The sequence below is a fragment of the Mus musculus genome, chromosome 9 (assembly GCF_000001635.26).
Source record: "Mus musculus strain C57BL/6J chromosome 9, GRCm38.p6 C57BL/6J".
Lineage (NCBI taxonomy): Eukaryota > Metazoa > Chordata > Mammalia > Rodentia > Muridae > Mus > Mus musculus.
The window spans coordinates 91,323,564-91,348,859 of record NC_000075.6 but is presented as its reverse complement, the minus strand read 5'-3'; the positions used below and the strand labels follow the sequence as shown (position 1 = coordinate 91,348,859).

At 37.5% G+C, this 25,296-nt stretch overlaps 2 long non-coding RNA genes across 3 annotated transcripts in view; both read left to right on the top strand.

Annotated features, from left to right (window-relative positions):
- Positions 1–25,296, top strand: part of Gm40546 — a 37,862-nt gene that overhangs the window by 5,204 nt on the left and 7,362 nt on the right. The window lies entirely within an intron of this gene.
- A730094K22Rik overlaps positions 1–25,296 on the top strand; it is a 27,665-nt gene extending 2,369 nt beyond the window's left edge. For both annotated transcript variants that reach the window (XR_379700.3, XR_379699.3), the window contains exon 2: positions 10,129–25,296. This is a non-coding gene — a long non-coding RNA (RIKEN cDNA A730094K22 gene). The remainder of the gene's footprint in view (positions 1–10,128) is intronic.

Here is a 25,296-nt window from a genome sequence, read left to right as displayed (position 1 = left end):
TTACTATTGCTAAGTGAATTAGAAGAAAAAAAGTCTAAAGATAAAATTTTATTTATGAAACAGATTAATCAAGGTAAATGCTTAATTGATTTGAACATAAAGGCACTTGACTAGCATTTTTGTCTCACATACCATTAGTTCAAGTCTTTCTTTTCTGAGAATCACTTTTCAAAAACAGGAACACCATTAAACATGGAAAGATATCAAAAATTGCTTCCCAGTTGGAAAATAAAATAAAATACATTTCCAAAGTGTTTTGTCAATATAAACTGTAAAACACATTTCTGTAAATCAGGGGAGTGAGTGGAAGAGATATTAAGCTTGTATCCTCAAGGGTCATATTGGCTAAAGCGTCCATATGAAAACAGATGTAAGATATATGCCCTATGCCCACGGAAGTCTATACAAATCCCCCTTTGTAAAATAGAGAAATAGAGAGAGGGAGAGGGAGAGGGAGAGGGAGAGGGAGAGGGAGAGGGAGAGGGAGAGGGAGAGGGAGGAGGGAGAGGGAGGAGGGAGAGGGAGGAGGGAGAGGGAGGAGGGAGAGGGAAGAGGGAGAGGGAGGAGGGAGAGGGAGGCACAACAGTTTTGCTACATAGTCTCATTATTTCTGGATTAGTGCTAGTATATAATTTATTGAGTCTATAACATATATTGAGTATATAATTCAGTTTACATATTCTGCAACTACTTCTTGTTACCTTCCTTATGACACCTCAAAAAAATGTCCAAATACTTTTTTTTTCCCTCCAGGAATATAATAGAAGAAAAATGACACTTGGCACAGGAAAAACATAAATAAAAAACAAGTAATAACTTTTTAAAAATTCTCTTTAGGAGATCATGGACATATCTGATCTTATAGATAAAAGGAAAATACGGCACACCTCTTTTTGCTTTTCTTCCCTTTGCTCAACTGTACCCCCCCCCCCCCCTTACCTTTATTTTCATTTCCTCCTTTCCCACTGTTCCTGACATTTGCTCTGGCACTCCATGCAACATGGATTTGAAAAGACCTTTCTCAGGAGAGTGACAGTGGCATGGTGAGTTTGCTACCTGGATCTTTGCCTGGACACTGTCTGTTGGGGGCAGGTATCCTTGGAGTGCTCAGGGCAGTCTGCTAGCTAGCACAATTTCCTATGGATGGACTTAGACACTATGAATTTTAGAATCTGGGATGCTCGAAGGCTTTCAGATACATAGATCCCATTTTCATGGTTGGATTAGACCAACTGAAAACCAGTTTTGACAATTCTAGCAAATATTTCTAAAAGGATACCCACCATGCACTTACCTACACTTGGAGAAGTATGCAGATTGTGGAGCACTCTTCTTCTCTTCAGCTTTTGTTTTTAAATCTAAATACAGATTTTTTTTTGTTACTAACAACACTCCCCTTTCTTTCTTTTTTTTTTTTTTAATTATTGGTTTGCAGTCACTTTAAAGTGTTTCATGTAAAAGTGTCAGCATACTGTGTGTGTGTGTGTGTGTGTGTGAATATCCAATCTACTCTGAGATATTAAGTCATGATTTTCTTTTTTTTGACATTGACTTAATTATTTGGCAGTGTCTTTCAGGAAAATTTTAATCTCTTCTTAGGACATATAATAGTCAATCCATGAAACCAAGGAAAAATTTATGCTCTTTGAATCTGGCTATACTTAATTTCTATGAAGTTCTAAATAGAACTCACCTATTCCTAATACAAGAAACAGAGAACAACAGTTATATATTTTACAGACTCTTGTTTTCCCTTCTTTGTTGTATTCTGGATTCACTGGAGAGTGCTGCGGCCCAGACCAGTTTGTTCTCTATTGGCAGACAGTTCTTTGTATAAGAAACTTTTGGCAAATGTGTAGTGTTTTTGAAGAAATGATTTTTGTGTGTGTTTACAATTATTTTCAAGTGATGTTTTCCATTTATTTACTTACTTTCAATTTATTTATGCATTTAATTTTATGTGCACAGGTGAGGCTTTTCCTACACATACTTCTGTGAATCGCATGTGTGCCTGACTCCACAGGACTGGAGTTAGAGATGGTTGTGAACTACTGCTGGGTGCTGGGAATTGAACTCAGGTCTTCTGCAAGAAGACCCAGTGGTTTTTTTGTTTTGTTTTGTTTTGTTTTTTTTGTTTTTTGTTTTTTAATCTTTTTATTTTTATTTTATTTTATTTTTTACAGTCCAGACTTTATCTCCCTCCTGGTTCACCCTCTGACTGTTCCACGTTCCATACTTCCTCCAGGCCCCCCTCCCTGGTCTCTAAGAGGATGCATGCCGCCCCCCCCCCCCGCCCACCAGACCTCCCCACTCCCCAGGGCCTCAAGTCTCTTGAGAATTAGGTACATCTTCTCTGACTGAGTTCAGATCCAGCAGACCTCTGCTGTATATGGGTTGGGGGCCTCATATCAGCTGATGTATGCTGCCTGGTTTGTGGGTCAGTGTCTAAGAGATCTTGGGGGTCCAGGCTAGTTGAGAGTGCTAGTCTATAGGGTCGCCTTTCTCCTCAGCTTCTTCCAGCTTTTCCCTAATTCAATCACAGGAGTTAGCAGCTTCTGTTCATTGGTTGGGTGTAAATATCTGCATCTGTCTCTTTCAGCTGCTTGTTGGGCCTTTCAGAGGGCAGTCATGATAGGCCCCTGTTTGTAGGCACACCATAACCTCAGTAATAGTGTCAAGCCTTGCAGCCTCCCCTTGAGCTAACCATGAAACATTTTTCTCCTCCTCCTCTTCCTCCTCTTCTTCCTCTTCCTTCTCCCTCCCCCCCTCTCTCTACACATATATATATGGCTTATTTGAAAATTTTTTGAATCATATTTTAAATATAATATTTTAAAATGAAAATATTTATTACTTATCTAATAGGTAATGTAAAACAGGATGTTTTTGTGAACGTAGCTTGTGTGTTTTTCAGAAACAATCCCCATTTGAACTTCTGGATTCTTATTCTCACTCTCTTAAAGCAAGAAAACTACTTCTAGTACCAAAGAATTTATTAACCACTAGAATCAAGAATCACTGTGGTACTTGGAAAGAAAAGAATAATTCAGTTGATTATCATCATAATCAATGAAAATGGGAACATAAATCGGAGACTCTTATAATACCCAGGGTCCAGTAGTCATAAAGGAATCAAAATTGTTCATTCTGAATTTTTGAGTTTCAGACATGAAGGCTAAGAATTTTCTTTTAAGGAAAAAAAAAAAAACCCCTCACGAACATGTACCCATGTAAAAAGAAAAATTGTATCTGGAAAAACTGTCACTGAAGAGCCACCAGATTTTAGCATCAAAACACCTAGGGCAATTTGTCAATTATCAATATGATCATAAACATGCATTTGTATGACTCCTATGTGATTTTAAAAATTGTGTTTCTTTTCTCTTCTTCTCTTCTCTTCTCTTCTCTTCTCTTCTCTTCTCTTCTCTTCTCTTCTCTTCTCTTCTCTTCTCTTCTCTTCTCTTCTCTTCTCTTCTCTTCCCTTCCCTTCCCTTCCCTTCCCTTCCCTTCCCTTCCCTTCCCTTCCCTTCCCTTCCCTTCCCTTCCCTTCCTTTCCTTTCTTTTCTTTTCTTTATTTCTGTGTGCATTGCCATGTGCACACCATAGCACACACGTGGAGGTCAGAGGACAACTTGTGAGAGTTTTTTTTTTTCTCTTTAGAACTTGTGTGTGGAACTGGGAATTGAACTCAGATCCTTGCTTAGCAGCAAGGACCTGTAGCTGCTCTGTTGTCCTACATGTTACATTTTCTTAGCTCATGAAGTCATTCCAGTAGCATATTATGGCCAGTCTTTAGAAAGAGAACATGCAATAGCTGTTGTTCAAAATTAGAGTAAGTAGGCCATTCAACTTTTGGGTGTGAAAGGTAGACTCTGTAAGTTCTGAGATAATTCTTGATTTCATGGTTCCTTTCCCTATGACCAAACGGCCCTTCAGGCATCATTTACAGCCACTTTCTGGTAAAGTATAAAAATGTTAGTCTTCACAGCTATACTTCATTATAGCTTTGGGTATCACGGTACATTTTTGGAATTTTGTTGTTGTTAGATAATAAAAATTACCTTTTAACGCTGTAATGTGTGTGCGCGCACGTGTGCATCAGAGGACAACTCTCTCTTGGGAATCAGTTCTTTTCTTTTCATCATGCAGGTTCTGGGAGATTGAGCTCACATCATCAGGGTTGACAGCAAGAACCTTTATCAGCTGAGGCATCTAACCAGCCCCTTGCTTGATTTTCTTGAGTTTCCCTATATAGTTTATGCTAGCCTTGAACTCAATTTGTAGTCTAGGTTGCCTTGATCTCAGAACTGCTGGAATTATAGGCATGTGCCACCATGCCCAGTTTATCACAGACTTGAGTTTTCTTTTAATACACACACACACACACACACACACACACACACACACACACACACTTAATTTGTTTACATTTCAACTGTTAACCTCTTCCCTGGTTTCCCCCCCCCCCCACAAACCTCCTATCCTATCCCCCCTCCTCCTGCTCCTGCTTCTATCAGGGTGTTCCCCCACCCACCTACTCTTGCCTCCCCACCCTTCAATTTCCGTACACTGGGGCATCGAGCCTTCACAGGACCAAGGGCCTCTCCTCCCACTGATGCACGATAAGGCCATCGTCTGCTACGTATGCGGCTGGAGCTATGGGTCCTTCCATGTGTACTTCTTGGTTGTTAGTTTAGTGCTTGGGAGCTCTGGGGGGTCTGGATGGTTGATATTGTTGTTCTTCCTATGGGGTTGCAAACCCCTACAGCTCCTTCAGTCCTTAACTCTTCCATGGGGGACCATGTATTCAGTCCAATGGTTGGCTGTATTTGTCAGGCTCTAGCAGAGCCTCCCAGGAGACAGATATATCAGGCTCCTTTCAGCATGGACTTCTTGGCATCCACAATACTGTCTGCTTTGGTGACTGTATATGGGATGGATCCCAACGTGGGGGCATTCTGTGGATGGCCTTTCCTTTAGTCTCTGCTCCACAATTTGTCTCCATATTTGTTCATTTGAATATTTTGTTTCCCCTTCTAAGAAGTACCAAAGCACCCACACTTTGGTCTTCCTTCTTGAGTTTCATGTGGTCTGTGAATTCTATCTTGGGTATTCCAAGCTTTTGGGCTAATATCCATTTATCAGTGAGTGCATACCATGTGTGTTCTTTTGTGATTGTGTTACCTCACTCAGGATGATATTTTTTAGTTCCATCTATTTGCCTAAGAATTTCATGAAGCCATTGTTTTTAAAAGCTGAGTAGTACTCCATTGTGTAGATGTACCACATCTTCTGTATCCATTCACCTGTTGAATGACATCTGGCTTCTTTCCAGCTTCTGGCTATTATAAATAAGGTTGCTATAAGCATAGTGGAGCATGTGTCCTTATTATATGTTTGAGAATTTTTGGGTATATGCCCAGGAGTGTTATAGCTGGATCTTCAGGTAATATTATGTCCAATTTTCTGAGAAACTGCCAGATTGATTTCCAGAGTAGTTGTACTAGCTTGCAATTCCACCTACAATGCAGGAGTATTCTTCTTTCTCCACATCCTCACCAGCATTTGCTGTCACCTGAGTTTTTGATCTTAGCCATTCTGACTGGTGTGAGGTGGAATCTCAGGGTTGTTTTGATTTGCATTTCCCTGATGACTAAGGATGTTGAACATTTCTTTAGGTGTTTCTCTGCCATGTGATATTCCTCAATTAAAAATTCTGTACCCAATTTTTTTGATAGGGTTACTTGATTTTCGGGGTCCAACTTCTTGCGTTCTTTGTATATATTGGATATTGCTCTCTATCTGATGTAGGATTGGTAAAGATCTTTTCCCAATCTCTTGGTTGCGGTTTTGCCCTATTGACAGTGTTCTTTGCCTTACAGAAGCTTTGCAATTTTATGAGGCCCCATTTATTGATTCTTGATCTTAGAGCATAAGCCATTGGTGTTCTGTTCAGGAACTTTTCCACTAAGCCCATGTGTTCGAGGCTCTTCCCCACTTTCTCTTCTATTAGTTTCTGTGTATCTGGTATTATGTGGAGATCCTTAATTCACTTGGATTTGAGCTTTGTACAATGAGGTAAGAATGGACATATTTGCATTTTTCTACATGCTGACATCCAGTTGAACCAGCACCATTTTTTGAAAATGCTGTCTTTTCCACTGGATGGTTCTAGCTCCTTTGTCAAAAATCAAGTGGCCATAGGTGTGTGGGTTAATTTCTGGGTCTTCGGTTCTATTCCATTGATCTACATGCCTCTCTCCGTACCAATACTGTACAGTTTTCTTTCTTTCTTTTTTTATTAGATATTTTCTTCATTTACATTTCAAATGCTATCCCCTTTCCTAGTTTCTGCTCTGAAAATCCCCTATACCCTCCCCGTCTCCCTGCTCTACAACTCACCCACTCCTGCATCCTGGCCCTGGCATTCCCCTATACCTGGACATAGAATCTTCAAAATACCAAGAACCTCTCCTCCCATTGATGACTGACTAGGCCATCCTCTGCTACATATGCAGCTAGAGACACAAGCTCTGGGGGTACTGGTTAGTTCATATTGTTGTTCCACCTATAGTGCTGCAGACCCCTTCAGCTCCTTGGGTACTTTCTCTAGCTCCTTCATTAGGGGCCCTGTGTTCCATCGAATAGATGACTGTGAGCATCCACTTATGTATTTGCCAGGCTCTGGCATAGCCTCACAGAAGACAGCTATATTAGGGTCCTGTCATCAAAATCTTGTTAGCATATGCAATAGTGTCTGGATTTGGTGGTTGTTTATGGGATGGATCCCCAGGGTGGGGCAGTCTCTAGATGGTCCTTCTTTCACCATACATTTTTTAAAAATCACTTTTGACCTGTAATACAGCTTGCAGCCAGGGATGGTGATTCCCCCAGAAGTTCTTTTATTTTTGAGAATAGATTCCAGTATCCTGGATTTTTTTGTTTTTCCAAATGAATTTGCAAATTGCTCTTTCTAACTCTATGAAGAATTGAGTTGAAATTTTGATGGGGATTTCATTGAATCTAGATTGCTTTTGGCAAGATGGCCATTTTTACTATATTAATCCTGCCAATCCATGAGCATGAGAGATCTTTCCAACTTCTGAGATCCCCAATTTCTTCCTTTAAAGACTTGAAGTTCTTGTCAAAGAGATCCTTCACTTGCTTTGTTAGAGTCACACCAAGGTATTTATCCTTTGAGTATAGGAAGGCTATTGATTTATTTGAGTTAATTTTATATCCAGCTACTTTGCTGAAGTTGTTTATCAGGTTTATGTGTTCTCTGGTGGAGTTTTTGTGTTCACTTAAGCATACTATCATATTATCTGCAAATAATGATATTTTGATTTCTTCCTTTCCTTTCCAATTTGTATCCCTTTGACCTCCTTTTGTTGTCTAAATATATTTTAAAGTTTTATTTATTTATTTTATGTATATGGATACATTGTAGTTGTCTTCAGACATACCAGAAGAGGGCATTGATCCCATTACAGATGGTTGTGAGCCACCAGGTGGTTCCTGGGGATTGAGCTGAGGACCTCTGGAACAGCAGTCAGTTCTCTTAACCACTAAGCCCCAGACTTGAGTTTTAATACTGAGCATCAGTGTTTAGTTTATGATACTCTTCCTACCTTCTAGTTAAGTCTGAAATATTGGGAATGTAAATCTTTTAAAATAGCAAATTTATCTCCTTAAGTGTGGGGAGCCGCACTCACATTTGCCATTATAAGATGGCACTGACAGCTGTGTTCTAAGTAGTAAATAATATGCACACGTGCAGGGGCAGTTTTCCCGCCACGTGTTCTGCCTTTCTCGTGATGACAACTGGGCCGATGGGCTGCAGCCAATCAGGGAGTGACACGTCCTAGGCGGAGGATAATTCTCCTTAAAAGGGACGGGGTTTCGCCATTCTTGTTCTTGCTCTTGCTCTCTTGCTCCTGAAGATGTAAGCAATAAAGCTTTTGCCGCAGAAGATTCCGGTTTGTTGCGTCTTTCCTGGCCGGTTGCGAACGCGTGTAAGACTTAAGCTTTGTCTTACTCACAACACTGAATCCTGTCTCAGCTCTCTTCCCTACATTACACGTGTTTTCCTGCCTGGCACCCTCATCTTGGCTAGAGAACATACTGGTCTTGGTCTTGGGCTTCCCTATGAGACTTGGGCTTTAGAAACATCTTAGTTCTTTATTCCTTGAAACTAGATCCTGGGGCTGGGGGTATAGCTCAGTGGTTAAGAGGAATGGATGATCTGCCAGAGGACACCAGGTTCAATTCCCAGCACCCACAAGGCAGCTAGTAACTGCCTTGTAACTCAAGTTCTAATGGATGTGATTCCCTCAGACATACACGCAGGCCAAACACCAATGCACATTATAAACAAAAAAACAAACAAATCTCAAGGTTTTGACTCACTTGCTTCTTTTTGTGCACCGAGAAACCACACTTATCTTTTCCCTGAATTGTGTCTGTTCTCACAAACCTTTGTCACCAAGTTAAACCTAAACATTTAGGTTTGGAAGGTATGCCTTAAACCAGCCATGTTTCAAATACACCAGTTAGGTTAGTACCTCATTACTACAAACTTCTGGATTTGACTTTATAATATGAACTTGTTCATGATATTAGTAACAATAATGAAATGCCATTTAAAGTGTTAAGAAACACCTAATGAACTCATAGTTTATATGAGAGCAGTATACAACTTACTCCCTGATGTAAAACAGAGAAAGCCAGGAATGTATTTTCCAGGGATGCCCATATTATGGATAGCAGGAACCCAAAACATCGCAGGAAAACAATTGGGAAAAGTGTATCTGATTCAAATATGACTTTCAAGTTATGTAATTCCAAGTGATTGGGGAGATTTAGAGTATCTGTATACTCAATGTATCAGTCATTATATTTTTGGATGTATCGATGACTGATTCTATGTATTCAGCTGTATCAGTTATTCATCACCTTGTATCTTTCTTTTCTTTTTTTTTCTTTTTTTTAAATTTTTTTAAAGATTTATTTATTTATTATATGTAAGTACACTGTAGCAGCCTTCAGACACTCTAGAAGAGGGAGTCAGATCTCTTTATGGATGGTTTTGAGCCACCATGTGGTTGCTGGGATTTGAACTCCAGACCTTTGGAAGAGTAGTCGGGTGCTCTTACCCACTGAGCCATCTCACCAGCCCCACCTTGTATCTTTCTATCTTTCATATGAAAATGTGGTAAAATTACAATGTAAGTTCCGTGAGAGTGAAGGATTTTTTTCCATTTATTTCATTTATGGATTTGCTGCCCAAACATGTTTGTTTCTTAATATATTATACAGCTGTTTGCTGATTGACTTACTTGGTTGAAATACAGTTCAGAAAATATTTTCAAAAGGACATAAGTGTGGGGGAGGTGTCACAGGGCCTCAAAGATTTGTTGGGAATGGCTATATGGAATGGGTATATAATGTAGTATTATAAGAATTTATCTTAGTGCTGAATGATGCCATATTTGAAAGTTTTGATTAGTTTTCTATTGGCCGACCCTTAGCCAGTAGTACATTTGGTAATCATTTGACATATACTTTCCATGGAAATATGTTAGCTATTTGCACATATAATAATGTAATTTATTGTCTATGTCCCAGTACTAGAGTTGATTACACCACATAGGGTTTTATTTTAACTCTGAAAATTTCAACTTCTCATACACTTTTGAAACAACTATATATTGATGTTTTCTATCTTTCAGCATCTCTTTTGGGATTTTGAGACAGTCAAAGTTCCTTCAGTAGCTGCCTTCTACTGAGCAGATGGATGGCAACAATGAAATTTAGAAGGATACACAGGAAATCAAACTTAAGGTTGGCAGATGGTCTGTGTGGAAACTGAGCACAGTCATGAGATAGAGAGGACTTTAGGTGTGAATGGACTGATATAGCCAGTGGTAGCTCACATGAGGGCAGGGTGTTTAGCTGAGACTGATATGATCTGAAGAAACAAGGCAGGAAGAGGACAAGGAATGAATAACTCTAGTTATGGAAACAAAAATATAAAGGTTCCAGGTAAAATCTAGCTTGACATGTTTCAGTTAAATCATCAATTTATCAATCCAAACAAATATTTACTCAGAGCCTATTTTGTACCAGGTGCTGAATATTTGAAGAGGATGACAAACAGAGAGAAAACCACACATTTTGGATACCATATGATGCATATTCTGGTGACTGAGAAAGGATGAAGGTAGAGAGAGAAGAAGGAATGGAGAGAAAAAGGAAGAGCAGAGAAGAGGAAAGAAGAAAGAATAAAAGAAAGATCAGGATTAGACAACGCTAAGTGAATTAATTCTAAGTGAGATGAAACAATGTGGTAGATGTATTTTGGGGGGTTATCTGAGTTCAATGGACTAAAGAATTCCCTTCCAAATGATTGATCTATATTATAATGAGGGGGTGAAAACATGAGGCATACACTTGTGTGACAATCCTTTCCTAGTCCCAATTGTTGACTACAACACAGTAGACTAGAACAAGGAGAACGTGTGGGTATGGAAAGCAGTTTGTGACTCCACTGTTTCCTAAACTCATTACTGCATATGTGAAGGCACAGAACTATAGTTATTGAAATTTATAAAGAAAGGAAAGAACACATGTTATCATAAGCAGCAAATTATATGTTTTTTTTCACCTCATTTTTGGGATATTGAGACTAAAACATCTGTTTTGGTTGGTGGGCATGTGTGACAGAATTGAGAGCTTTTATTTGATAAAGAATGGTTTAAATAGCAATGAATATGAATATTAAATTATGTAGTATGCAAAATCATGTTTTTAAAGTAATACTAGAATTGTCCCAACGTTTGTATCTTTTTATTAAAAACTTGGATATATATCCATTATGGAGCATATCGTGGTATTTTGAAATTTTAAAAAATGCTGAAATACTGTCTTATTTTATAGTGTGAGAAAGTTCAGTATTTAAATCAACATTAGCATACTACAAAGAATAGAGTTCTATTTAAGCAATTCAAGTTAAAAGTTGTTTCTTTTTTTTTTTTTTTTTTTTCGAGACAGGGTTTCTCTGTATACCTGGCTGTCTTGGAACTCACTTTGTAGACCAGGCTGGCCTCGAACTCAGAAATCTGCCTGCTTCTGCCTCCCGAGTGCTGGGATTAAAGGCGTGCATCACCACACCCGGCTCTAAAAGTTGTTTCTTGAAATGAAAGAGCATGGATAGAAAATAGAATACAGTTTCTAGGCATAAATGATACTGGCATGAGAGATTCTTTGGAGACTCAATTGTGTCATGTGATGTTTTTCTGTCTTATGAGAGGATGTTTTTGCTGAAGCAGATGTGTGGGAGGATGTTTTGCTAATAACAGACACATGGTGTTTTATTGGGAGGCAGCTTGGGAAAAGGGTATGTAATGTTTTGCTATAGCGGATGCTTGAGAGAAGACGTGCTGTTTAGAAAGGATATAAATATAGCTCAACAAACAGTGAATGATGCTGGATGGTATTGGTTCATCTTGCCATTCATTGCTGGTCATCATTGGGCTTTGCTGACACTGGTCTTTGCTGATGATGCTAGGTGATATTGGTATGCTTTACCATTCCTTGTTGGTCATTGTTTGTCTAAATTCATAGAGAGAAATGCACCGAAAAATTTCTGGTGGTGTTTTTGCCCACTTCTGTGGACTCTGGCCAACTGGCAAAGCCTTGTGATTTCTTCTGGATCAACCTGCCATTGCTGGTTCATGAATGGTGTTTATGAGAGGATCCAGCTGCCTCTGCTGATTTGTGTGAACTGAACCGCTGATATCCTGACAAAGCAGACTGGATTTTCTCCAAAGAACTATTTCTAAACACGTTTATAGTCCACATCCTCCTTTGCTCTATTAACCTTTCCTTTCCACTACCTCTGGTGGGTGGTGGCCTAGAAGGGATGTTGAAGGACTTAAGAACCCTTATTAAAAGTAGGCTTCAAAAAAATCTAAGCCTACAGAGAGATCACATGGCTTGTAGTTTCTTATCTGCTCCATTGAAACTCCTGCTTTCTTGTCAGATAGCATTCTGTCATTATTCGTGGTCCTTGCCTCACTTACTGTCATTTGTGACTCCCTTATCTTTGTCCTGCTCATGACTAACATCAAACATTACACTGAGATACATACAGATCGAATAAAAAATATGGCATTGTAACAATTAATTTCCCTATTTAATAAATATTTACTAAAATTCATAGAAGATTAAACATTGAATAAAATAAGCAAAAATTCTTACTAATATGGCAATTATACTCTAGGGGAACAGAAATAAAACCAAGTTACATGTAACATCATAACACTTGGAAAATCATGAAATCGATTGTAGAGCGTTGACTTGAAACTGAAGAGGAAATAAACAGGAAGTTCTAGGGCAGCATTTCTCAACCTGTGGGTGACAACTTTTTTGATGTTCAAAGGAACCTTTCACAGGTGTCATCTAAGAATATTGGAAAACACGGATATTTACATTGTGATTCACACAGTAGCAAAATTAGTTATGACATCGCAATGAAAATAATTTTATGGTTGGGGTCACCACAAAAGGAACTGTATTAAAGTGTCATGCCATTAGGAAGGTTGAGAGGCACTGCTCTAGGGGAAGCCCAGTGTAATGGGAACATTTGAGCTAAGATTTGTAAGAGGTTATTTAGAGAAAGAACTTTATACACAGAGACATCCAAACGTTGTGTGAATCTCAAGAAGAATGAGCAAGGGGCAGGGCAAGTCAGAATACTTGAGGGATACTTGGGCAGTCTGGAAATAGTTTGGTTATGGATATGAAAAGTGCTACACAGTTTCCTGTGCTGGATCCTTTTTTCCCCAGCTAACAGTACTATTCTGGGAGATGACATTATGAAGTGGTACATTGATGGAGAAAGTAGGTTACTTGGGAGCATGCCTTTGACAAGTAGAGCTGGTCTCTGGTTTCTTTCCCAATGCATTTAGGCTAGTATGAAGTGAGTAACTTCTGTCCCATGCTTTTACCACCATGATGTTATACATCATCACAGGCACAGAATCAGTGGAACAAGGAACAAATCATGAGTTGTTTATGACTGGCGTTTTTTTTTTTTTTTTCCAAAACAATGAAACAAAGTGGAAGAGTGTTAGACAAGTGATCATTTGGGTTCTTGTTTGATTTTTTTTAAAAACAAAATCTCAATCATTCAATTTTCTCAGTGAAGACCTGGGAGCCAAATGCTGGGGTGAAAGCCTGCTAGCTGAGTGGGGCAGAGAAAACACCCAGTTGACTTTCCTCCTCATCTGATGTCCCAGAAGTAATGCTGCTCTCTCATACATCTCAAAAAACCTCCTTCAAACTGAATGTCCCACCCTTCTATTTTCTTTGCTTCTCTCTATCCATTTTCCTGAGTCCCCCTTACTCTCTCTGTTTTTTTTTCTTAATAATTCTGTATTTACTTTCTGTCAACTGGTTGCTTGCTCTGCCTCTTGACTTACATTTGAATTTATTTAATCCTGTTTACAGAAACTTTTCGGATTAAAGGTGTGTGCAAAGGCTGAGCCACAAGACAACTAAAAACAGTTTTTTCCCCCAGTAAATAACACAATCTTGGGGTTTACAGTATGGTCAAATATCCTGCAACACTTGTTAAAAATGTAAGAACTTAGGGCTTCATTCATAGTGAGGCAGGAGATACCACAGGGGTTAGTATTCTGTCTAAGCTCTGCCCCACAGTTACCTGGCAACAGCTAAGTATGCATGTCTCTCTCTCTCTCTCTCTCTCTCTCTCTCTCTCTCTCTCTCTCTCTCTCTCTCTCTCTCCCTCCCTCTTTGTATTTCTCTGCCCCTACTACCTTCTTGACTCCCCTCCCCATGTGGCTGGTCCTTCAGGGGGAAGGGATGCCTCAGCATGAGCCCACCAAGCCACCCTGTGCCCCCATACCTCACCACACCTCCATAGAACATATCCCCCCTCTCTTTATCTTTTTATAATCACATCAACAAGTGTTTGAGCAAAGCAATCTTAGTTGTCATATTTCTTCTTTTTTCCAAGCTTATATCAAGACTTTATTCTTGATTTACTAGGTAAAAGTTTGGGATAATTATCCTTCTATGAGATAAGGGATAACAGGCAAGTGTTATTCTCTACTCTTTGGCTAGTTGTGGGGTTTTGGGTTAATTATCATCTTTTGAAAATAGAAGCTTCTCTCTCTTCTATTAGATTCAGTGTATCTGGTTTTATTTAAATCCTTTTTATGGTTTTACAGTCATTTGGCTTTTTTTTTTTTTTTTTTTTTCATCACTATTGCTCTGTAGTAGAGTTTGAGGTCAGGGATGGTGATTGCCCCAGAAGTTCTCTTATTGTTGAGAATAGTTTTTGCTATCCTGGATTTTTTGTTGTTCTAAATGAATTTAAGAATTACTCTTTCTATCTCTGTGAAAAATTGAGTTGGGATTTTGATTAGGATTGCATTGTATCTGTAGATTGCCTTTGTTAAGATAGGCATTTTTACTATGTTAATCTTGCCAATCCATGAGCATAGAAGATCTTTCCATCTTCTGGGATCTTCTCCAATTTCTTTCTTCAGACTAAATCACCAACCAAAGAATATACATGGAGGGAGACATGGTTCCAGTTGCATATGTAGCAAAGGATGACCTTGTCTGGCATCAAAGGGAAGGCAGGCCCTTGGTCCTGTGAAAACTTGGTGTCCCAGCATAGAGGAATGCTAGTGCGGTGGAATGGCATGGGAGTGGGCAGGTGTGTGGGGGAGCACCCTCATGGAGGCAGGGGGAGGAGGGTGTGATGGGACGTTTTCAGAGAGGAAACCGGGAAGGGGGATAACTTTTGAAATGTAAGTAAACATAATAACCAATAAAAAATTTAAAATAACAGAAAAAGAAAATAGAAGCTTCTTTATTGAGTGTTGAGTGATGTGTTATTCTATGTATATAACAATAAGTTGTTAGAAGTTAGTTTTATATTATATCCTTTTATTAGAATAATAGTTGTAAGTTTTTTCCCAAGGGCCTATGACCTGTCGAACCATGAGTTCTTGGTCCAGCAATGTTTTAGGGCAGGGCTTAAATCCAATTAAAAATGATTGCTTACTTCTATAATATTCAAGTCACTATTGTACTAGTTGGACTGTCTTGCCAGGCTATCAGTCATGTAGCTCACAGAGTTCACAGCTGGTTAAGACTGATAATTATTGTTTCCCTTCCAGTAGTGTGCATAGCACCTTCCAGAATCACAAAAGCTAGCCAGTAGGAATGAAGCATCAGGTTAGTGCCAGCCTAATGTTTCCATGTTCTATGACTCAAACACATAGTATCTTAAGCAATAGCATCTTGTCATCATGTTTGGAAGGTAACCAAGATCTCTGGCAATTATCTCTATGTTTGAAAGTCTATAGAACCCACAGGACAACAACTCCAAAAAGGAACATCCATTCTTGATTCTGAGACTTTTATTTGTCACCCTGTCGAGTCTAGTAGAAGCTTTCTCTCTCTCTCTCTCTCTCTCTCTCTCTCTCTCTCTCTCTCTCTCTCTCTCTTTCTCTCTCTTTATATATATATATGTGTGTGTGTGTGTATACATATGTATGGAATATATATATGTGAATGAAAGTTATATATACATGCATATGGAATATATATGTATATATTTATATAGTGCGTGTACTTTCCGTTTTGTGAGGAATAACCACACTGATTTACAAAGTGTTTGTTCTAATTTGCACTTCCACAAGCAGTGAGTAAGTGCTCCACTTTCCCCATATATATGTCAAAATTTGTTGTTTTTAATTTGATTTTAGATATTCTGACTAGCTTAGGATTGAATCTCAAAGTAGTTTTAATTTGCATTTACATAATGATTGAAGATGTTGAACATTAAAACATGTTTTTAGTCATTTATATTTATTCTTTTGAGAATTCTATTTAGTTCCATTCTTCATTAATTTAAAAAAATATTGATGCTCAATTTGTTTTGTTCTGTGTATATTATAGACACTCACTAACCTTCTGTCATATGTGCAGCTGGTGAAGATTTTTGTCTCAGTATGTATGCTGTCTCTTCACTCAAGAGATGGTGTCCTTTGAAACAGAGAAAATTTTATGTTAATGAAGTTTCACTTATCAGTTGTGGGTCTTAATGCCTGCACTACTGGCATCACATTAAAAAAGTCCTTTTCTGTGACAATGAGTTCAAGCATATTCTCTGTTTTCTTTTCTATTGGTTTCAATGTGTCAGGTCTATATTTTTTATCTATTTTTAAAGTTAGCTATGGATTTCATTATTTCTTATCATCAACTGAGTTTGTAGTTTCCTCCCAAACTTTTGAGTATCATCATTAAGTAATTTATTTGTACTCTTTTTTGTAGATAGTTAGAACCATGAATTTCTCTTATAGGAATATTTAATATTTCCCAAAGGTTTTGTTTTGTTTTCATTTTCATTTAGTTCTAAGAATTTTTTTTTTAGTTTCCTCTTTGATCCATTTATCACGAAGTAATGAATTTCTTAATATTCATGAATCCGTGTACGTACTAGAGATTTGCTTGCTGTCAATTTCGGTTTTAAATTGTATTATAGTGAGATTGGATAGTCAGACTATTTATATCTTCTTGAACTTGTAAAGATTTCCAGGATGTGGTTTATTTTTGAGACGTTCCAATGTGCTGCTTCGTAGAATTTGTTTGTTTGCTTGATTTTGTGTATTTGTATGGTGTCTTAGTCAGGGTTTGTATTCCTGTAAAAACCTTTATGACCAAGAAGCAAGTTGTGGGAGGAAAGGGTTTATTCAGCTTTCACTTCCACATTGCTGTTCATCCCCAAAGGAAGTCAGGACTAGAACTTAAGCAGGCCAGGAAACAGGGGCTAATTCAGAGGCTATGGAGTGATGTTCTTTACTGGCTTGCTTCCCATCACTCACTCAGCTTGGTTTCTTATAGAACTCAAGACTACCAGTCCAGGGATGGCACCACCCACAATGCCCCCCCCCCCCCTGATTACTAATTGAGAAAATGCCTTGCAGCTGGATCTCATGAAAGTATTTCCTCAAGGGAGGCTTCTTCGTTGTGATAAATCCAGCTTTCTTCAAGTTGACACACAAAACCAGCAAGAAGATATTTGGAAAGTACAATTTCTTGAGTTATTCAGCTATCTTGTGTCTTTTTTTTTTTTTTTTTTTTATTGGAGATTGAGGCTGTTAACATTTAAAGTTATTTTAAAGTGTGTTGATTGCAGTCATTGTGTTGTTGATTTTTGGTGGTGGTGTTGATGTTTTCAGTGACTGTGTTTCAGTTATTATAGCTTTGTATTTCTACAGTCACTTGGCTATGCTCATTTTTCTCCAGCCCAAAATATTGCCTCCTATATTTTCTTACAGTTAGCATATGATTTATTTTTTGAGGCAGCGCTTTCCTGTGTAGACCAGGCTGGCCTTGAACTCAGAGACATGCCTGTCTCTGATTCTCAAGTGCTAGCATTAAAGGCATGTACCACCATGCCCAGAGGACAAAAACATTTTTTAGGCAGTTCCTATCATTTGATTATTTTTATTTCATTTTTTTAAAAAAAAAATCATGACAGATAGTTTTGCTGGGTATATTATTCTAGGTTAAATGTCATGGTCATCTCCAGCCTCTTCTTGCTTTCAACATTTTCACAGTTATCCTGAAGTTTTTTTTTTATGTACTTTATGATTTTTTTCTCTTGTATCCTTCATTAGAACAGATTTGGTCTAGAGGTTGGATATGGCTTAGATAGAATGAAGGGTGATCAACATACCCTCATTCAAACCTGAAATTGGGGATAGATCTAGGAGTTGTGGGGAGGGGAGAATAAATCAGACTCACCAGTCTAAACTCTGGAGAAAGATATGCAGGAATTGGTTGGGTAGGTTTTTCAATTCTGATAACAAATTTTTTTCTATGTCATATATATATATTTTACTTGAGTCTTTTGTTTTTCTTTTCTCTATGTATTGATAAATTCTATTTCAATTTTCTTACCTTATTCTTTCTTAGCACTAATCCGAGTTAAGCTTTATAACTGCATGTCCTTGGCATGGATTAACAATAAAGACTAGAGTAATTTATTTGGAATCCAACTACATTGTTAAATATATTGTTTTTGAATATGCATCTCTCATGTTCAATAAGAATATGTAAAAAATTTCTAGACATGACAACCTTAACCTTTCAGATTTCTATATATGAATGCATTAAAATATAAATTTAAATATGGTATATGATACAGATTCTTGTTTACTTAAAATATTGATTAGAAATATGTTTTAAAATTAGTAATAAATTAGGAGATTTTGGTTCAAGTTTTTGTTTAATATATATTTAATTTCTTTTGGATAAATATACAGCAGAATTGTTAGTTGGTGTAGTAAATATAGATTTAATTTTGCAGTAACTACAAAACCTGTGTCTTTTAAATTTATTCTTATTTTATTGTAAGTCTGGGCTTTTAAATTGAGACACGAGTCACAGAAAATTCCTTGTCATAATTTGCTTATTTTCTCATTTTAAAAATGTTTTATTTAATTGTGCTAAGAATGCTGAGGTGTAGCTCTCCACAATTGATGGTTTCTAGCTGGGGTGAGGGGTGGTTGTGCAGATGGAGAAGGACTCAGTTTTCTTTAAGAGGCTGGTCATTTGAATTCGACCATGCTCCAGTGAGTATATGAGCAACACAAACTGTTCCCCTTCCCCTTCCCCTCCCCCTCCCCCTCTCCTTCCCTTTCCCCCTCCCCCTCCTTCATTTTTTTTTTTTTTTTGATGGTTGAGGTCACAGGTATGTGTGTGTGTGTGTGTGTGTGTGTGTGTGTGTGTGTGTGTGTGTGTACTGTGGATAGCCCTGGGATTGCTTGTATATTGATGCTAATTCTGCTCTCCCGGAAGGGGTTATGAATGAAAAATGAGTTAGGTACTCAGGTGACTTCTTGTGAACCATCCCCTAATGAATAAAGGAGCCAATCACTGGGCGAGTAGACCGGACGTCCAGGTTAGATAGAGGAAGAGTGGAAGCAGGAGGGGCAAAGGGCCCTTTTTGGACAGGGATAGTGTGAGGACAAGCTACGAGTGTCTTCCAGTTTCAGTGGTGGATCCATCAGGATTCACCACAGGAGGATTTAGGTTTAATAAGGCTTACAAGATTAGAATTTTGGTTGTTGGGTCCAGAGATTGAGTTACCGTTGTTTCTGAACTAAGTTTGTGTTGTGTTTTCTTTCATGGGGGATTTGAAGCACGGGGTTGGGGTTGGTGTGGTAAGGAGCCGGCAGTGGGAACCCAGAGAGCTGGCTGGAGAAATTGTGGAGTTCTAAGTCAGAGTTTTCAAGAGATAAAGCAGGTCGACTATTGCCTGCCAGTACATGGCTGGCCAGGCTGCCAGGGCACAGCCACAAGCACAGTAATGTTCCGTTTTTTTGTTTTTGTTTTTTTATTTAAATATATATTTCCCACAACAGGGGTGAGTCTGGGAGGACTTGGAAGTAAATGTGTTCATAGTGCTTAATGTGAAATTCCCAAATAATCAATAAAAATATTATGTTGTAATAACGTTTTTATTTGTTATTCAAGAATTGTATACAATATATTCTGGTCATATTTATTTCCTCTGCCTCAATGCTTCCCAGAACCTCCACTACTTTTTTACACACCCAACTTAACATTCATTCTATTTTTAAAATCCACTCCCATCACACACACACACACACACACACACACACACACACACACACACACACACACAGAGTCTAAATGAAAAACAACCCCTCCCTACAAACAAACAAACAAACAAACAAAAAACCCAAAAACCATGGACTCTGACTGGTGTTGACTATCTGGTCCTGGGAATGGTAACTTTCTTGGAGTGTGGTTCATATACCCAGTGTGACTTCATTGAGGGAAACTAATTTTCAGCCACCTATTGTGAATTGTTTCTTGGCTTGGGGTGGACCTTTGTGCTATTTCCCTTATTCCATGTTAAGACTGTTGTCTGGCTTGAGCTTGTGCTGGTCCTGTGCTTGCTTGCATAGTGTCTGTGAGTTTATCTGTGCCTACTGTTTTTGTAAAGTACTGGTTTTTTATAGCTATCCTTCATCTTTCTGGGTCCTCCTCAGCATAGCTCTTTGAACTTTGAGGGGAGTTGTGTGATAAAGACATCACATTTAGGGATGAGCACTCCAAATCTCTCCTTTGCAAATTGTCCCATTGTGGGTCTCTGTTAATTACAATTTCCTGAAAGAAATAGCTTCTATGATGAGGGATCCACTGGTCGGTAGGCATAAACAAAATGTCATTAGGAGTTGTTTTATTTCTATATTCATTTAGTCAAATAATAGCAGTAGACTTTCCCTTAGGGTCCATAGTCTATTTAGTCTCAGGACCTTAGCCTCAGTAACAGTGTCTGGCATGGGTTCCAATATAATCAAAATATATTGTATGCAAAATATAATGTATGGCTTAAATAAAAAAAAAAGTTGTTTGTCACTCCCATAATGTTTGTGGCATTATAATACTGGTGGGCATATACCACCAGACAGATCATTATCATAGCTTGCAGCATTTTGAGCTTGGTGAGATTAATGCTTAAGTTTCTTTACTGACAGCATGCATAGCATGTTCCAACACTATAAGTGCTAGCCACTGGAGACCAAGCTTCCCGTTGATTGCCAGCTAGATTTCTCTATATTCTGTGCCATAAGTATGCATTGCCTCAGCAACAGGGTTAATTTCTAATCAGAGGTGCAAGAGAATGTGTACCAAATGTCCTTGAATGATATATATTTATTTTAGTTTTTATTTATTATTATTTTGAAATCTTTTCTATCATTGTAGTTTATTTATTCACTTATTTTAAATTTAAATTTAAAATTGTATGAATGAGGATGTTTTGTCTATCTATGTCTGTGTACCACGTGACTATCTTGTGCCTAAGGAGGCCAGAAGAATATGTTAGATCTCTTTGGGCTGGAATTAAAGATGGTCATTGAGCCATTGTATAGGTGCTGGGAATTGAATCAGGGCCCACTGAAATATCAAGCAGTATTCTTGACCACTGAACCTTCTCTTTGAAGAAATTCTTTAAAAATATATAACATATATTTGGTTGAAAGAAAGAGATTTTTCCTGGTAATTGATGAAAAAATTTACAACCTAAATGTACCTATAAATGTTGTCTGTCTGGTATAGGCATTGGTTAAAATTTAGAAACTCATTAGTACTTTGGTCCCTCATGGCAATGCCAGAGTTCAGGAAACTTAGGTTAGAGGGTCAAAAATGAGTTGGTAGAGTGATATTCTATTTTACAAGCTATTAGAGTGGTTGGGGGTTGGAATAGTGCATAAGTGTATGGCAAGTGCTTGCAGATACATGTATGCTGCACATATACACACATATATACCCACTATACTTTGTTTTTTCATGCACTTTTTGAAAAGTAAGAATTAGACACAGTACTGGTGTACATTTGGGAAACAGAGAGAGATGGATCTCTATCTCTGTCAGTACAAGGTCAGCGTAGTCTACATAGTGAGAGTTTCAAGAGTATGTAGGCTATGCAGAGAAACCCTGACCAAAAAGAAAAAAAAAAAAGGAAAAAAGAAAAGGAATTAGACATTTTCAAAAAGTTGGAGAAAATCTAACATTGACCAAAAATATGATAACTACTAACTTTAGCAACAGCAAGCACAAATCTTCATTGAACACATGATTAGGAAGTATGAAGGCATAAAGGCATTAACACATAAATGTGGAGCCAGAAATATAATGTACTTAAAAATTGAAAATGATTGGGCAATAAAATAGAGATATAACTTATCTTGATGGACAGATTAAAATGATGCTATGAATGGATTAGTAGTGAACTGAAGAAGTGAGATTTGAAGCAAAATTTCTGTTTCCTATCGCTTTGTGTAATAGCTTCATGTACATGCATGTGAATTTGTGTATGCACACATGTTTTTATGTGTATCAGCTTGTATCTTACTGCAATATAAGAAGTAGGCATTTATATCCTACATTGTTATAGAATTCCATAGTAGGATTAACTAAGAATAAGCTTTAAACTCTTTAAAGTTTTTTTTTTTTTTTTTTAATTATCTGGTGGTCATAGAACGATGTCTGTTTGGGTAGCTATGCTCTCTTGTGATCCTGCCATTTTACTTTCCTAGTGATTTGAATCAGATACTGTAGTCTTCAATCACTCAGGCACCATTCTTAGTCATGGACTGTGTCACAGCCCGTCAACTTCAAGAGATGGTTGAAGTGGAAATTTCTGGTTTCTTTGGAGACTCAGTTCTGTCACGTGATGTTTTTCTGGAAGCTGTCTTATGAGAGGATGTTTTGACGACGCAGGCATGTGAGAGGGCGCTTTGCTGATCACAGACATGTGGTGCTTTTCTAGAAGCTGTCTTGTGAAAGCGCATGTGACGTTTTGCTGGAACAGATGCTTGAGAGGACACGTGATGCTTGGGAAAGGTAGAAGATTAACCCAACAGACAGTTGCTCTGGCACTGTGTTGCTTCTCTGGGCTCTGCTGAGCTGGTCTTTACTGATGATGCTGTGGCATTGGTTCACCTTGCCTTCTTCACAGATCATTGTTTACAGAGAGAAATGGACCAAACAACTTCTCATGATAGTCCAGTTGCTTCCTATTACTTTTGTGGACATAGGCTGACTATCAGAGCCTTCAGGATTCTGCCAGATGGAACCGCCATTGTTGGTTTGTGAATAATGGCTGTGAGTGGATGGAGCTACCACTGCGGATTTGTGTGAACTGAGCTGCTGATATCCTGACAACAAAGACTGCAATCACCTCTCCCCCCCACCCCCCAAAAAAAACCAAACAAACCCTATTCCTAAACAGGCCCACATCCCTTTTTGCCTATTAACCTTTCCTTTTCTTTACCACTGGTGGAGAGTACACTGGTGGTGGCTAGAAGGGAGGTTAAAGCATTTAAGAAATCTTATTAAAGTAGGTTTTGAAAAATACAAGCCTGCAGATGGCATAGATTTTTCCTACTATCCCCATAGATATGTAAAGAAAATACAATATTTTAACTCTTCAAATATTGACCATGTGAAAAACCAGAAAGACTTGGGCCGACCTGCTTGCATGTGTGTACATATATAATTGTATATACTCTTTGTCTACTTATTTATTACTGAAAGAGGAGAGAATGGGTGTGATATTCAAACAATACCATACTATGAAATAGAAAACAAGGGTTTTCCTGGGACCCAGGCTTCCACTCATTTCTCCTAAAGGCCACCACAAGTAACATTTTCTAATATTATCCTTCTTTAAATCTTCTATTTAAAACAATATTATACTTGTTTTATATATTATATCCTATTAAATGGCACAGGTATATTTGGCCTGTTTTCACTTAAATGTATTTTCCTTAACAACACATAAAGAAACATTTTCAATGCTGTAGTTCACTGTGTTATGTTTTTTTAATATAGTTGTATTTATATTTATTTATTAACAAGATTATATTTATTTGGTTTCAGCTTTCAACTATATTATTTTTAGCTGACAAGTGAAAATTGTATATGTTAATGGTACACACAAAGTGCTTTATATACATATTGTGCTATGATCTAATCAATCTAATTAATGTATTTATAATCTCTAATACTTATCTATAGTTTTAAGAACAGTCACAATCTAGTTGTTTAAAATTTTTCTAATCAATGTACATAACTTTATCAAGCTCATCTCCTATACTGGAATCCTCAATTATTATAAGTTAAAATCATTTTTGTTATTAAAAATAGTATTCTGGTGATCACTTCCAGAAATGTAAGATTATAATTACTAATCATTAGAGACACCCCTACTGTGGACTGCTATTTCTAAGCATCCAAATTTTCATAGCTATTGTCTTTCCATGATGTTTCATCAACTTAATCTCCCACAATTAATGTTTCAAAGTGCCTGGTTTCATATTATATGTTATCAAAATTTTAATATTTGCAGTCAAAATTATTTCTCTCAATAAACCGGAAGGAAGCAACCTTCCTTCCTGTTTCCATTCTTCAACTATCTCTAATTTTCTGAGTCTTAATTCTCTTTCTGAGAATAAGACATGGGAGCTTGTAATATGTTAAGGTTAGCCATAGATTCCAAATGCTGACTGCATAGTCCCTCCTTGTAAGAAGGAAAGAGGTACTTCTCTGAGCTTGCTTTCAATTTCCATGCTTCAATCCCTCTTTGCTTTAACTCTGCCCACATGCTGGTATGTGGCAGTGTTAATTGGGTCCTCTGCTTTTGGAATCTCATGTAGAATGTTCATCCAACTCATTTACCACAAAATTAAAAAAAAATGAAGAGAGTGAACACAGCCATTAGAGTTGTTGTGAATAATTTGAGCTAAATGTAAATGTAGAAAGAAAACAGGAAAACTACTATTAAGTACACCTTGCCCTCCACAATAGAATGTAATACATTTTTACAAGGTTAATTATTCCCACCATCTATCTGTCTATTTAAAAGCTGTGCAATTGAAATATGAATATGTCAGGTATTTAAATACTAACTTGCTTAAAGATGTACTTTATTAAAATAGCATTATGCATATTTTAAAGTTAAAATTCTGTGCTCTGTAGATAGAGAGGTAAAACTCCCATTTCTTGTCCACTGAATGTGAGGGAAATTGGATTTGTCAGGAAGCTGATTGATACCTCGAAGTGTTGTGTTTTCAGTGACTGGCACTGCCGAGTTACAACCATCTATCATCTAACAGGTAATTAGTCAGATTTCTCATCATGAGCCTTCAATCCTGCTGTTTTATTATTGAAATACCACAAGCCAGTAGGCAATTTGAATGCAGATAAAGTTCTCTGTCATGGTCTTAAGGACAAAGACAACATTTTGCAATTTAGGAATACTGAGTTTGAATAAAATTCACTGAAATGTAAGTTTGGGTCTTATGAAAATAAATACGAACAATTTAATTTGATTCCTCTTTTTTTGTTTTCTTCACAGAGAAACTGGCTGTTGATAAAAGCACCTAGTGTTCTAACATACACTTGTCTTATAACGTTTTACAAGTAGAATGTTAAGTGACAATTGCAGACTATATGAAGAATAAAGTTAGATAAAATAAATAAACTTGCTGGCCTTAGATAACTTTTATCCATTTTCTAAGGTATTTTGAGATGGTGGCAAAAGTAATTTGTAATTTACAATGGTTAACAATATACAATAATGTAAAAACTTCACAGTTCAGAGAATTGTTTTCTAATAAGAAGTTCAGATATTAAAATAATTGAAAACTTTAA